Source organism: Zalophus californianus, chromosome 2 (assembly GCF_009762305.2).
Source record: "Zalophus californianus isolate mZalCal1 chromosome 2, mZalCal1.pri.v2, whole genome shotgun sequence".
Lineage (NCBI taxonomy): Eukaryota > Metazoa > Chordata > Mammalia > Carnivora > Otariidae > Zalophus > Zalophus californianus.
Genome location: NC_045596.1, coordinates 61848892 through 61863173, shown reverse-complemented (window position 1 = coordinate 61863173; position 14282 = coordinate 61848892). Strand labels below are relative to the sequence as shown.

At 40.4% G+C, this 14282-nt stretch overlaps 1 long non-coding RNA gene across 1 annotated transcript in view; it reads left to right on the top strand.

The window, feature by feature from the left end:
* Positions 1 to 11553: 11553 nt before the first annotated feature.
* The window catches only part of LOC113925793, a 28985-nt gene continuing 26256 nt past the window's right edge, over positions 11554 to 14282 (top strand). The window contains exon 1 of the long non-coding RNA XR_003521059.2: positions 11554 to 11692. This is a non-coding gene — a long non-coding RNA (uncharacterized LOC113925793). The remainder of the gene's footprint in view (positions 11693 to 14282) is intronic.

The window sequence follows — 14282 nt, the reverse complement described above, 5'->3', positions numbered from 1 at the left end:
GGGTGTCTAAAAAAGAACTATAAAGCGACTATATGCAGACTTTCCTTCACATGGAGTTCCAGCCTGATTCTTTTGCCCACTGGGACAAGATTGGTCCCTAAGTGACAGCATGTGGAAAGTAGACCCCATATTAATAAAGAGCATCCCTTATTGATCTGAATAGGTAGATGAACTCTTGCTTCAGAATTCCAACTCTGAAAATTCCAGGTCTAGCTTTGTCATTACTCATTATTCCTTGAGACCTGTAAGTTGGCCACCCTGAGTAAGGGCAGGGGACAACCAAAAATTTAGCTAATATTTGGTGTTGGTTTGCCTACTTAACACAAAGTTCAGTTGCAGGACATTCTGAGATGACTTTGGGGGGGAGGGCATTACACTTGAGCAAAAGCTACTTTGCTAAGAAAATTGTGAGTATACCACAATAGTTACTGTGCGTGCTCTCCCTCAGCCCCAAAGACTACCAATTAACAAAATCCCCAATACATTTGAGGCAAAACAATAATTTCCTTGCCTCTCCAACAAGTTTCCCATTTAGACATCAAGCCACTTGGCCAGTTTTACAAAAACTTGAGCTGAAACATAACACACAGAACTCAGACACATAGGTAATTGGCAAAATTTCTCAATTCCAAGTGCAGCTGGGATTAGGAACCGTTAAACCAGCTTGTTAGCTCACCCCATGGGCTAAGGAGTTCACCTGGAGATTCAACCGCCCCCTTCAGATATTAGTGGGTTTTCAGCCATCTTTTGGGGACCCAGTGGTCTACAACACACTCCTAGACTTCTTGCACGTCATGCCCTGCTCTAATATCTGTAGATCCATGTCCACGCCAAGAGGACCCCAGTAGTAGGAATAGGACTACGTCAAAGGCTGGCAAGCATAGTAGCTTAGGTACAAGTAAAGGGAACTGCAAAACAGATATAGTTCATAGTCAAGGACTTCTCCATTTTCCTACCCTTCAGCGGTACCAACGAATCTCCTTTGAACCCTCTGAAGGCAGAGGCTAGTGTTGTACTGAGGCCTCAGACCCTGTTGACACCAGGGACAGGGAAGGAGAACTTCTCCCTGACCATGAGGCAGAATCATGTCCCACCCATGCCCTTCACATAGTGATAATCCCTGAGATTTTCTAAACTGCTTCAGAAAAAAAAGAGCTCCTCATGTCACATGACACAGTCAAAAATTTTACACATCATGTGGATAGGACTTCAAAACAGAGTTCCTGACTTTTCCCACAAAATCTGGTCTTCCTTTCAGGTCCCCCACCAGAGCAAACAAGAACATTGAGTTTTGTCGTGTTCTAGCAGACAGGGCTGTTTCCAGAAAAGCTTCTGATATGTAAAAGCAACTGTTTTAAGAGAGTTTTAACTATTGCTTTTTTCATTCTTCACATTCCTTGTACAGCAAAATTTTATTTCCTCTAAGGTACCCAAATTTATTTTCCTAATAGAAACTGAGCAGGTGGTATTCAAAACAGCAGCCAAAGAGACTTCTGATTTCTAGGGCCACATATATGGAGCTTAGAGGTTGCCCCTCTGTCCCAATAAAATACTGGAAATTTTTTTAAATTCTTTCTGAATGCATACAAGAAAGGAACACACAGGGCAAGCGGCTCCCCCTAGATTGGAGAGACAGTGGGATGCAGGGAGTCCCTGCTTACAGTCACAGGGAGCTGAGGGGAACCCAGCACAGAGGAGGAGATCCTGCACCAGTTTGAGAAGTTCAGTGCAGACAAGTCTGAGATTTAAAGACTCCAGGAAACCCACCCAAAATATCCTAAGATTTACCTGCAAGAACTTGACCAGGTTTCCACAATAAGAATCTAAGAAAATTCACTATTGTGTTTAGCAGGAACAGAAGAGGAACCAATAAAAATATGCCAAAGCATTCTGTTCTTCTAAACAAGGCCTCCCTCCTCAGGGGAAACTAGTACACCAAACCTAATCTGCTGAGGTTTTATCAGAGCCTAACTGATCTGGAAAAGGTATACTCAACTGCACACCACTCTGGCCATTTGTCCTACCTACAGGGGGAGAAAAACAACTATAAACACTTGTGAAGTTCATGGTCCCAAGGCTTAAGTCACAGAGAGCCTGAGACTTAATCATATGATCATGGAATGCTCCCCACAAACCTCACAGCAATACCAAAGTTCTACTTACAACAATTCCTTCTACCCAGTACATCATGTCTGGCTATTATGAAAAAGATTAAAAACAAACAAAAAACAAAACAAAAACAAAAAACGAGGCATACCAAAAGCAAAGTGACAGATGAAAAGACATTACTTTTTGTATTAAGTCCATTATACTCAACTTAGGTCTTCTACTGATTCCCTGCATAGATGGTTGCCACACTTGGGCAGAACCAAGATGACACAGATTCTTCAACTGGCGGCAAGATCTCCAAGAAAAATCTATTCATAATGGCTAACACAGGGACACATAGGACTTCAAAGTAAACCAAAAATCTCTGGGCATTTAAGCAACACCACCAAGCCACTCATAACTTCAACAGCAACACTAAGCCAGAAGATGGTATAGAAAATTTTAACATTATCAAGAAAACAGGGGTGCCAGACTGGCTCAGTTGGTAGAGCACATGACTCTTGATATCAGGGTCATGAGTTCAAGCCCCATGTTGAGCATGGAGGCTACTTAATAAAAAAATAAAAAATAAAACTTACCAAACACGCAGAGCTTTTAAGAGTTAAGTGGACAAGATGGTAACATATAAGACTCAGAATACTGCTCTAATGATCCCTCACTTTGGAATCCACAAGAGAACAAACTTTAGAACAACCAAAAATGACTGGTAAGACACCAATATTTGTACTAGTATCTGTGCCAGGAAGCAATGCTAGAAAAGTACGGTAGACATCAAGAAACAGGAAGGAGTGTTTCTATACCAATCTGTCTACCTCTCCACCATGATGACCTGGCTGAGACTCCAGGCAGCTTCCCTCGCAGCAGATGATCCAGTCATGGATGGGGTACCCTCTGGACAATTAACAGCCAGTTGTCTTCTCAAAACAAAAACATTTAGTCCCATGTCAAAGCAGACAGCCCTTAGCCCAGTGAAGTGCTAGAATTCCAGAGCCTCCAAGGTAGCCAGACTATACTTGATCAAAGCACCAGGATGTAGATGTATTTACACAATGGCCTGCTCTCCTAATCCTATGAATTTTCTTAGAGGCCTCATAGGAAACCTTCTGTCATCTGTATCAGGTTCATTACTCTTAGGTATGTCTTAAGATGTTTGTTTTTATTGCTGCACAATGTTTAATGCCATGGTAGGAGCTGCGATGTAGCACCTATATCCCCCTCTTTCAGGAATGAAGAACTTATATCTGAGATAATACAAACCCAAACCTCTCATCCCAACTCAGGTAGCTCTCAAGGGTCATCCCAGACTGACAATTCCCCACAGGGGTGGCTCAGGCTTCTGTCTGATCTGCACTACAATTCAACTTCTCCCTCTGTCTAATCCTGCTTCCCTTTCACATGTGTTGACCCCAGGAGAATTCTTCTCATCTCCATTGAAAGGTCCGCCCATTACCCCAGACAAAAATCCTGTGACACTTACATGAACATGTGATTTGCCCATCCATTAAATATGCTGCTTTAACCTGCTTTTAGGTGGAATAGAAGCAAAGCTGTAGCCCAGGCACAGAAATCTCCAGCCCTTCAAACTGGATAACCAAGAAGAAATGGACAAATTCCTAGAAACATACAAGCTTCCAAAACTGAAGCAGGAAGTAGAAAATCTGAACATGCTTATTAATAAAATTGAATAGTCCCAAAAGTCTCCCAACAAGCACAGAACCTTTATTCCTTGTGTTTCTAGAAGAGGATTTACTGAGTGCTCCCCCAAAGAAATGTTCTGAACACATGCCCAGGAGTTTAAAACTAAAGAAAAAGGCACATGAACCCTACACAAATAGACCCTATTGCCAAAGTCTGCGGCTTATAGATGATGAGGGGTATCATGACTTGAAATGTGAAACTCTACAAATAGGGGCTATTTAGGAAGGCTTCATAACTCTTACAAATTCTCACACCATCTTCCAAAATATCTTATTTGGGCCTAAAGTAGGAAGCAAGGACTCCAATACTTGACGGAACTTTGTTCTTGTGATAAAGCCCAAAGGCCAGCCTGCAAGCTATGAGGGGTTACATTCCTACAACAGGCATGTAGCAAAGTGTTATTTGAAGGAATAGACCAAAGAACCTTACTTGCCACCTGTTTTGTTTCTTCCACCTTCCAACCACAAAATCATTAATGATCCATGTGAGGCCCATACCTATATCCCCTCAAAATCCTTTTTAACTTTACTCTGTAACCCCTCAACTCTGGGTGTCATGTGTCTTCAAAGGCCAACACCTGCAACTCTTTTGGAGCACTGCCCTTAGATTATTGGACTTGTTTTGCCTGCACACCCCAAGAGCCAGAGTGCCTGAGAGTTTACACTTCTCCAAACAAGGGCAGCCAGTACTAATCACTAGCAGTTACAGGACTGTGAAAGCCCAGCTCACAATTAACTTGTCTAGTGCTTGCCTATAGGATCTGGATGAAGAATACAGTACACGGGATTTTGCCAGAGATCACAACGTTGCTTGGCTTCCTACCAACTCCTGCCTGCCTCCCTAGTCTTCCACTGGTTTCCCCTGGGAATACTTCCTTAATTACTTTCACATAAGTCTCCTATGGTCTGTTTCTAGGGAATGAATCTAAACAGACTTGGTCTCATTTTAAAGTCATGGCAACTCATGACACTTCTAGTTTTGTGGAACTGCTTCTTGATAAAACAGTGTTTGGAGGAACAGACTGGGGGAAGGGTTCTCCTTTCTAGCTCCAGATTTTAGGATGCCCTCTATCAGAGTCTGTCCCTGCTCAACCCCCATCTCCTTAGATCCCTCTTCCATATTTGGCACAGAAGGTTCTGGTGATTTGATTGCTAACAGTCAGTGACTAGGCCTTTGGGGAGGGGTAGGGGTTGGCTTTGGAAGAACTCAAAGATCGGGAAATTTAGTCCCCCGAGTGGCAAGTTTTAAACAATGATGAATGGGGTAAAAGGGATTAAATACTGTTCCTTTTATTGAAAGAATTTAGGTATAACATGTACTGCCAGCATAGGTCCTCTGTCATAAAGACCTTTGTTTACCAGCCATTGGATTCTGCTTGTTATCATGCCCTTGCCTTACCTCCTCTTGCCCACCCTCCTTCTCTACTACCCTAATGGAATTTTACTTGGTTCTAAGTCCTGATCGCTCAAATTCTCATCTTAGCATCTACTTCTAGAGAATTCAACTTAACACACACACACATACACACACACTCCACACCCACAGCCCCTTGGCACAGCTAATTCTTTCACAGGCAGCACCCACATCTCATGACAAACTTTCATGTATAGTTCCCACCACACAGATGATGCTATCAACCACCTGGTCAATTTGTATCTGAGCATGTTCTGTCTACAATCTACAAGGTTTGTATAGTTTGACAAGGATGTGGCCCTAGAGGGCATGAACCACTTTCTCTGGGACTTGGCAGAAGAGAGTTGTGAGGGAACCCAAGTAATCCTGAAGTCACTACATGAGTCCATCAGCTGCACCCTTCTTCCCAGAATGAATGAGGTCACATCCATATATATGGACAAATACCTGAACCTGGCCCTGCTGGATCCACATACCTTGGGCTCTGAAAATCATAAATATGCCCATCCTTGTGATTTCCTGGTGAACTACTTCCTGAAGGAAGTGAAAGGCCTTAAAATGAGTGACCTCCTGACCACAAGGGCATGCAAGAGGTACCTCCCTCCTAGTCTGGGGCTCCTTCTGAGAAGCTCAACCTCAAGTACAACTGGGGCCACCTGAGCTCAGCAGACTAATACAATCTTTCCTGTTTGAGGCAGCTATCCTAGGGCTTTTGCCTCATGTTCACTGGTGAAATGCTTCATCTGATTTCAAATCAACCCTTAAATATCCCCAATATCATATCTAATTTAACTTGAAGGAAGCCAGGACTTTGTATTTTGTGTCCCCCAAAGGATACAATACTGTAATCATGACCAAGAGAAAAATAGTATGGTTCCTATCACCATATACCTTGTGATCGGATTGGAGATGGGATACTTTGTTCTCACGACTTTAGGCCTGGCATGATCAGCAGCCCCCAGAAAGGAAAGACTTCCACCAGGAAATACAGAATAAATTCCAGAGAACCTAAAACAACAGTCATACTAGGCATCTCATGCCTTTGGCCAGTAGGCAAGTGGGAAATTACTAATATAGCAGGGATCATTGAGCCTGAGCATTATGAAGATATGGCATCCCATTTTGTAGGGGAAACCTATGTCTAGACTGGTGAGGTTGACTGAGTCCTTCTTAGTGACACTGTGTGGTGACAGGTACATTTACTACAGCAACCACAACCTAACTAGAGTAAGGTAACCATATACTCAGACCTTCGTGGATATGTAACAATTGGGTCCCCCTAGGAATAGGCATCTAGATCAGCAGAGATACTGGCAGATAAAGAGCAGTCTAGAATTGGTAAAAAGGGAAATGATTAATACCCATTACATTCTAGGCACTCATTGCAGCTGTGGGCATAGTAGTTTGCTACAATCATCACCCTGCTTTGTTTCTTTATAAAAGTTTTTTTTTTTTAACTCAAGTATAATTAATACACAGTATTGGTTTCAGATATATGATTCAACAATTCTATACATTACTCCCCTAGGTAAGTGTACTCTTAATCCCCTTTATGCATTTCACCCATTTCCCACCCACTTCCCCTCTGGCAACCAATATTTTGTTCTCTGTATTTGAGGTTGTTTTGTGAGTCTTTTACCCTTTGTTCATTTTGTTTTTTGAATTCCACATCTCAGTCATATGGTATTTGTCTTTTTCTGACTTATTTCACTTATACTCTCTAGGTCCATCCGTGTTGTTGTAAATAGCAAAAGCTCATTTCTTATGGCTATGTAATATTCTATTGCATATATATATATCACATCTTTATTTGTCTATGGATGGACACTTGGGTTGCCTCCGTATCTTGGCTAATGTAGATACTGCTGCAACAAACGTGGAGTGCAGGTATCTTTTTGAATTAGAGTTTTTGTTGTCTTAGGGTAAATACCTAGGTGGAATTACTGGGTCATATGGTAATTCTAAGACCTAAATGTGATACCTGAAACCATAAAACTCTTAGAAGAATTACTGGGTCATATGGTAATTCTAAGATTTTTTTTTTTTTTTTTTTTTTTAGGATCCTCCATACTCTTTTCCACAGTGGCTGCACCAATTTGCATTCCTACCTGCAGTGTATGAGGGTTGCTTCTTCTCCACGTCCTCATTAACACTTATGTTTTTATTTTAGCCATTCTGACAGGTGTAAAGTGATATCTCATTGTGATTTTGATATGCATTTCCCTGATAGTGATGTTGAGCATCTTTTCATGTGCCTGATGGATATCTGTACATCTCTGGGAAGAGGACTCAAGTCCTCTGCCCACTTTTAATTGGATTATTTTGTTTTTGGGTGTTGAGCTGTATAAGATCTGTATTTTGGATATTAATCCCTTACCAGCTATTTCATTTGCAAATATCTTCTCTTTAGTGGGTTGTCATTGTTTTGTTGGTTCCCTTCACTGTGTGAAAGCTTTTTATTTTAGTGCAATCCTAACAATTTAACTATGCTTTTTTTTTCTCTTGGCTGAGACACATCTACAAAAATGTTTCTATGGTCAGTGTCAAAGAGATTACTGCCTATGTTTTCTTCTAAGAGTTTTATGGTTTCATGTCTCATTTAGGTCTTTAATCTATTTTGAGTTTACTTTTGGGTATGTTTTAAGGAAGTGGTCCAGTTTCATTCTTTTGCATGTAGCTGTCTAGTTTTCCCAGCATTATTTGTTGAAAAGATTGCTCTCCCCATTGTATATTCTTGCCTCCTTTGTCATAAATGGACCCAAAAAATCATTGGTTTATCCTTTGGCTCTATTCTGTTCCATTGATATATATGTCCATTTTTGTGCCAACACCATACCATTTTGATTACCACAGTTTTGTAGTTTATCTTGCAATCTGGGATGGTGATACCCCCAGCTTTGTTCTTTCTCAAGAGTGCCTTGGCTACTCAAAGTCTTTGGCAGTTCCATACAAGTTCTAGGATTATTCTAATTCTGTGCAAAGTACTATTGGTATTTTGATAGAGATTACATTAAATTTGTAGGTATCTTTGGGTAATATAGATATCAACAGTATCAGTTCTTCAATACATGAGCATGGAGTATCTTTCCCTTTCTTCATGTCATCCATTTCTTTCACTGTCTCAGTTTTTGAAGAATAGGTATTTTACCTCCTTGGTTAAGTTTATTTTTAGACATCAAAAACTAATGATGTAATGTATGGTGATTAACATAATTTTTAAAAAGTTTATTTTTAGGTAGTTCATTCTTTTGGGTGAAATTATAAATGGGGTTTTCTTGATTTCTCTGCCACTTTATTATTAGTGTATAGAAATGCAACACATTTCTGTGTAATTTTGAATTCAGCAGTTGCAGGATACATTAATTAGTTCTCAGTTTTTTGGTGGAGTCTTTGAGGTTTGATACATAGTGTCAGAGCATCTGCCAATAGTGACAGTTTTACTTCTGACCAATTTGGATGCCTTTTCTTTTTGTCTGATTGCTATGGCTAGGACTTCTAGTACTATGTTGAATAAAAGTGGTAAGAATAAACATCCTTGTCTTGTTTCTAATCTTAGAGGAAAACTCAGTTTTTCACAATTCTGTTAGCTGTGGATTTGTTACATACGGCCTTTATTACATTTAGGTATGTTCCCTCTAAACCTGATGTGTTGAGAGTTTATGAATGTATGTTGTACTTTGTCAAATGCTTTTTCTGCATCTATTGAAATGATCATATGGTTTTTATCTGTAATGGTTAAGATGGCAACCAGTCAAGACAATGAAGTAAATATGGCACACAGGTGGTTCCAAATGTGTAAGCCATAGGTAAGCAAAAGGAGCTAGTGTTTGCTCAATTTGTTGAAGTCATCCAAAGGAAACCTACAGACTGTTACAGTCTGTGTGCCCATGTGTTCTCCTGCCACAGTTCCATGCTTATCTATGTGCAGGGCAGGCCAAGAATGTAGAGAGTAAGTCCTTCAAGGGATGCTCAGTCACTAAGAGGATGAGTGGGATGGTCTGACCTTTGGAATTCTATAATGTACAGACTGCATGCTGGCAGAAGGTATCCTAAACCTAAATCATGTTAACTCTGAGTTAGGACTTCTGCTATGCTTCTGAATGCTTTCAGCTTTCTAAGAAGCTAACTGCTTTTGAATGGTTATATGATGTAACAGGACTAGTGGACCCCATGATCCAAGGGCCCATTCTCTACCTTTTCCGTGAAATGAGTCCATTGATCTAGCGCTACACTCTGGTATACAGGCGTATGGATGGAACATTGCATAAGTCACTAGAGAATAGTACTGTTTGAGGCTCTGTATGCAGGAAAAACAAACCCATACCAAGATTAGGTATCTAGTTCTGGGAGGCTGAATTTCTGGCTCTTTTTTTTTTTCTTTTAGGATGGAGGGGGCTTAATGTAGTGAGAGTAGTCAACTTCTATCAAGTGGCAAGTTGGTCTACTTAACAAATAGTGCCATATATGGGATTCAACAGTTCTCTTTGACAGGTTGTGCATTCAGAGGCAACAGTGGGTAGTTTGTCTGAAAATTAGCATTCCATGTAGTTAGACACATATACAGTCTTCATCCCTGCAACCCTGACCACTGTACTCATTCGCCCATTGGCTGAAGAAGTCTGGCTGTAAACAGGCAGAACCATTTTGTCTGTTCAGTTACTCTGTGTGTCTTAAGTCAGGACTTGAGGGTATTACATGTGGTATGAAAATCTGCATATTTAACATATCAATATGCCTCTTCTTAGATCTCCTTTGATTTCCCAGTCCTTTTTCGTCTGGACCCAGTCTAGATGGCCAGGCAATTGACCACTGCCAAGGGATCCATATATATTACCTTGGGCCACTTGTCATTTCACTTAAAGTTGATTTGTAGTATAGCTTGCAGGAACTATCAATTATGTTCCCTAAATAGGGGGTCTGTCACAATAATTATAGCTAAGATGCTTTGGAATTGGACATAGTTTTTTAGCATTTAGCATTTGTTTCTTTCCTAATCCTAAAACTGTATCGGTGGTGATGGAATTTCTTAAACATTTGAAGAATCTGGGCTATAGTTCAAGAATAAAGCTGGCTTTGCTATCTGCTCTCTTACAATTAGGGGTAGGAGAGATCTGATTGTTGGATAGTAAGGGAATTTTTGAAGTATAGTTGTGATTCCCATTTACTGGCAAAAGTGGAAAGTAAAAAAAACAAACAAAAAAACAAAAAACAAAACAAAACAAAAAAACCTGTCTTGAGATTGCAGGTCCTGGTGAGTACTAGCTAAGCTTGATGGGAGAGCCCATGTACATGCAGGTTAGGGAATGAGAACTGAGTGTCCTGTCAGTTTTGGGTGAGGCAATATTCGTGGTAGTAGTGATAGTTCTATTTTCCCCTCTAATTGCTAGACTGTGACTTCAAGCCCTGATCAATTAGGACAAAGTGTGATGAGTTACCTGCTACTGTCCTTCAGAATAGGATAAAAGTTTATAGTAAGAAATTATATCAGATCTAATGTCTTCTTACAGAATCTCTCTATTGTTTAATGTAAGGTTGATACTTCTCATTTCCTAACAAATGAGCTTTCCAAGGCTAAGAAGAATCCTGAGCTGGAATAACATGACATACCTACATTTCTAGTTTCCTGGGTAAGTATGCCAAACAGTATTCAGAGTTGGGAACTTCCAGGTGACTGAAAGAATCTAGGATTAGTTAGGCCTATGATTCTGATTGGAGGTACCTGGGCCCACACAACTACAGTAGACACCTGGATGTGCACAGGGGAGCAGCTATCAAGCCACTACTGTTGTCACGGATGGAGTGACATATTACTGACATTACTAACCTGGCCTGTTTTTCACTTGTATATCAAAGTCTTCAACTTTTACACAATGGGTTGTTGAAGACTTAGCCTTGGTTGCAGATCTTCAATCCTGGGTAGGAAGGTTGTCAGTTTGTTTTCAGAGGAAGCAGATCTCATCTACACATTCAGATTAATAAGGGATGCTCTGTATTTATACCAAGTCTTCCATCCAAGGTTTGCCTTTCATGTTATGTCATTAGGAAAAAATTCTACTGTACCTGACAGAAAGAATCAAGTCTGTACTACATATGAAGGCAAGTCTACACCTAAAAGCTAGACAGCATTTCTGTAGATCCCTTCACCTGGCTCCTTTGACCAGAGGATCAAAACAGAGAAGACTAGCTGAGTGGATGTTTTTATGAGGGAAAGGTTTTTAGGATTCTAGAAACAATGAGGTTTGTGAGTCTCTAGGACACTGTTGTTAAGGTACTGTAAGATGTTCTATGCCTTATAAGATATGGATGATCTTGAGGTTCTCTTTCATCGGGTGTGGCAGTGCAAGTGGAGAATCTGACAAGATCTGAGGGTAAACTGTAGGGTAAACCTACTAGGGCAGAGTCTAGTGTTTGGCCTAGGAGACAGCAGCACTTGTTCACATGGTGGAGCTCTATGTTCCTTGAGACCCCTCAGGTGAGTTGGAACCTCAGTCAGGCTGTTTTTGAGATGGTTGAGAAACAACCAGTAATAATTGACTAGATGTATAACTGGGGATAGCCCTTAGAACCAGCACTGGATAGAGGTAGTTTTTGCAAAGAAGGGTCATGCCATGTCCATTTGGGACGGAAGAATGATGGTGGAGGTAGATTGCTTGCCTAGTTAATAGACCCTGACTTCAAGGTCTATTCCTTTTGTAACCAAGTTATAACTCATCTGTCATATCCTGAGTGTGCCAGCCCACATCTTTCCCATTTGTTGTTCCTGATTTGCTAACTTTCCCTGTAATCTATCATCAGGATAAAAGCCCATTTAGACCTGAATAGAATAGTTGCCTTAATCAGCTAAGAAATCTTGGCATTGTCTTTTGAAAATGGGATTGTGGGGATTGTAGGAATAATGGTCTTCCAGGGAGCAGATCGGAATGACAAAGTAGCAGGCATGCCAGTCCTTGCTAGAGCACCCACAGCCTGAGATGGACACCCTCTGTACTACCATAGAGATTGTTCTGGTATTTGGGATTCATTCTTTTCTCATCCCTGGGAGCTATCTTTTAGCCCTTATGGCAGTGTTGTTCAACAGAGATAATGTGAGCCACATAATAAAAACTCTAGTGGCCACAGTAAATAAACAAAACTAAATTTGTGGGTTTAGTTAGCTTTGCATTCAAATTTCAGCTACTCCCATTTGTTAGTTGTAATTGTGATTCATTTAAAATCTTGTGCCCCAGGTACCAATCCCTGCTTACTGTTAGAGGGATTGCCCCATAGGTTTGTTGAAGAGCACCTCACAACCTACCCAGGTTTCATAAAACATTCTAGTTCTTAGGGAAATTAGTAAATGTTCAAAAAGGCACAGTGATTCTAAATGGACCCATTTGCAGTGGCTTACACACTTTTTTGGCTCAGAAAAGGTAGCATTCATATCAGAGTTGACAATTGGTTATTACACCACTTGGTTGAAGAAAAATAGTGGCTATTCAGGAATAATATTTTAGAGATAGCAGCCAAGATTCAATTGTGGTAGCATCCAGTGTCTAATGGGCACCACAGCAAGGATATCTGCTACATTCACAGATGTGGGGGCCATTAGTCCCTACCGAGCAAGAGTTGTAATCAATGGAGGTTGGTGGTGGATATTGCAGGTGGGAAAAGTCATTGACAGAACTGTTGGGTTACTAAGTAGGGAATCTTGGTGAATAATGGTGTTATATAGTAGGAGAGGGCATAATGAAGGGTATCTGGTCTTTGTGCAAACACAGCTATTTTCAAGTGAAACCACTTGATGAGGGTGACTCCTATAGGGGGAGAGATTTGCTCTATAGTCCTTGATTGAGAGATGTGAAGTTAATGGCTATTTGTTAATTTGTCATTACAGGATTCTGCTCCCCAGCTCTGGAACTTCTTAATGTCACTGATCCCTCTTTGCTAGAAGAGTTCTCAGAAGCTGAGGGAATTAATTTTGCTCTCATAGCAACACATGACTGGTATGATTGTACAGGCTTTGAATGGATGTCCTTGAGTTTGTCTCTAAGAGACTATATCTTATTTCCCTTGTATCTGGGAGACCATTTTAAAGACTTTGAATGACAGAGTCAAAATGTAAGTAGATTTTGCAGTGCTTTTTAATAGCTTCTTATGATGGCATTAGCAATAGGATAGCATATCTTCCTGCAACCTAGTCAGAATGAAGTAGCTTTCTTTTATCTTCGCCTTCCTTCAATTTGAAGTGAGAGCATAATTTTGCTTGTGAATTGAGTACAACTTTATATGCTTCATGGTTACTTAAGTTATACAGTGCAGGCCTTTCATTCTTTCAAGGTTTTTTGAATATTAGGGATATTAGACATCAGTATATAATACACTTTTATTTCAACTGGTTTGCATATATCTGTTAATTTTTCCTGTATAGTTTCTTATACTTGGACTTTTTAAATGTTCATCATGGTCATAAATTATTCATGGAAAAAAATTTAGTCTTTTTCCACCCTTTCCCCAAGCAACCCATTTCCTCTCTTTAGAAGGTCATCTTTATTTCTTCCAGATACTCTATGCATGTACTTAAATTTTCAAAGGGAATTATACTATAGACCTGATTTTGTGTGTAACCCCTTAAAAAGTCTGAAAGGACTTTCCTTTCACTAAACAAGTGTTGGCAGGGCTGCATTCTTTCCTGGAGGATCTAGATGAGATTCACTCTGTTATCTTGACTTCTCCAGCTATACTGGCTACCTGTGTTCCTTGGCTCATGGCCCCCTTCCATCTTCAAAACCAGTGATTTGAGTCTTTTTATATCCCTTCACCCTGACAGTAACTCTTCTACCTCCCTCTTCCACATTTAAAGACACCCATGATTACACTATCCAATTATCCAAGGATAATTTTCCTTGATGGTTAGCTGATTAGCACCTTAAATACATCTGCAACTATAATTCCCCCTGCCATGTAACCTAACCTATTCACAGCTTCAAGGAGTTAGGTTGTAGACCTCTTTGGGAGCCTTAATCTGTACCACAGAAGGGAATGGGAAGCAATCTCCACCTGAAAAGGGGAGGTGCCCATGAAAG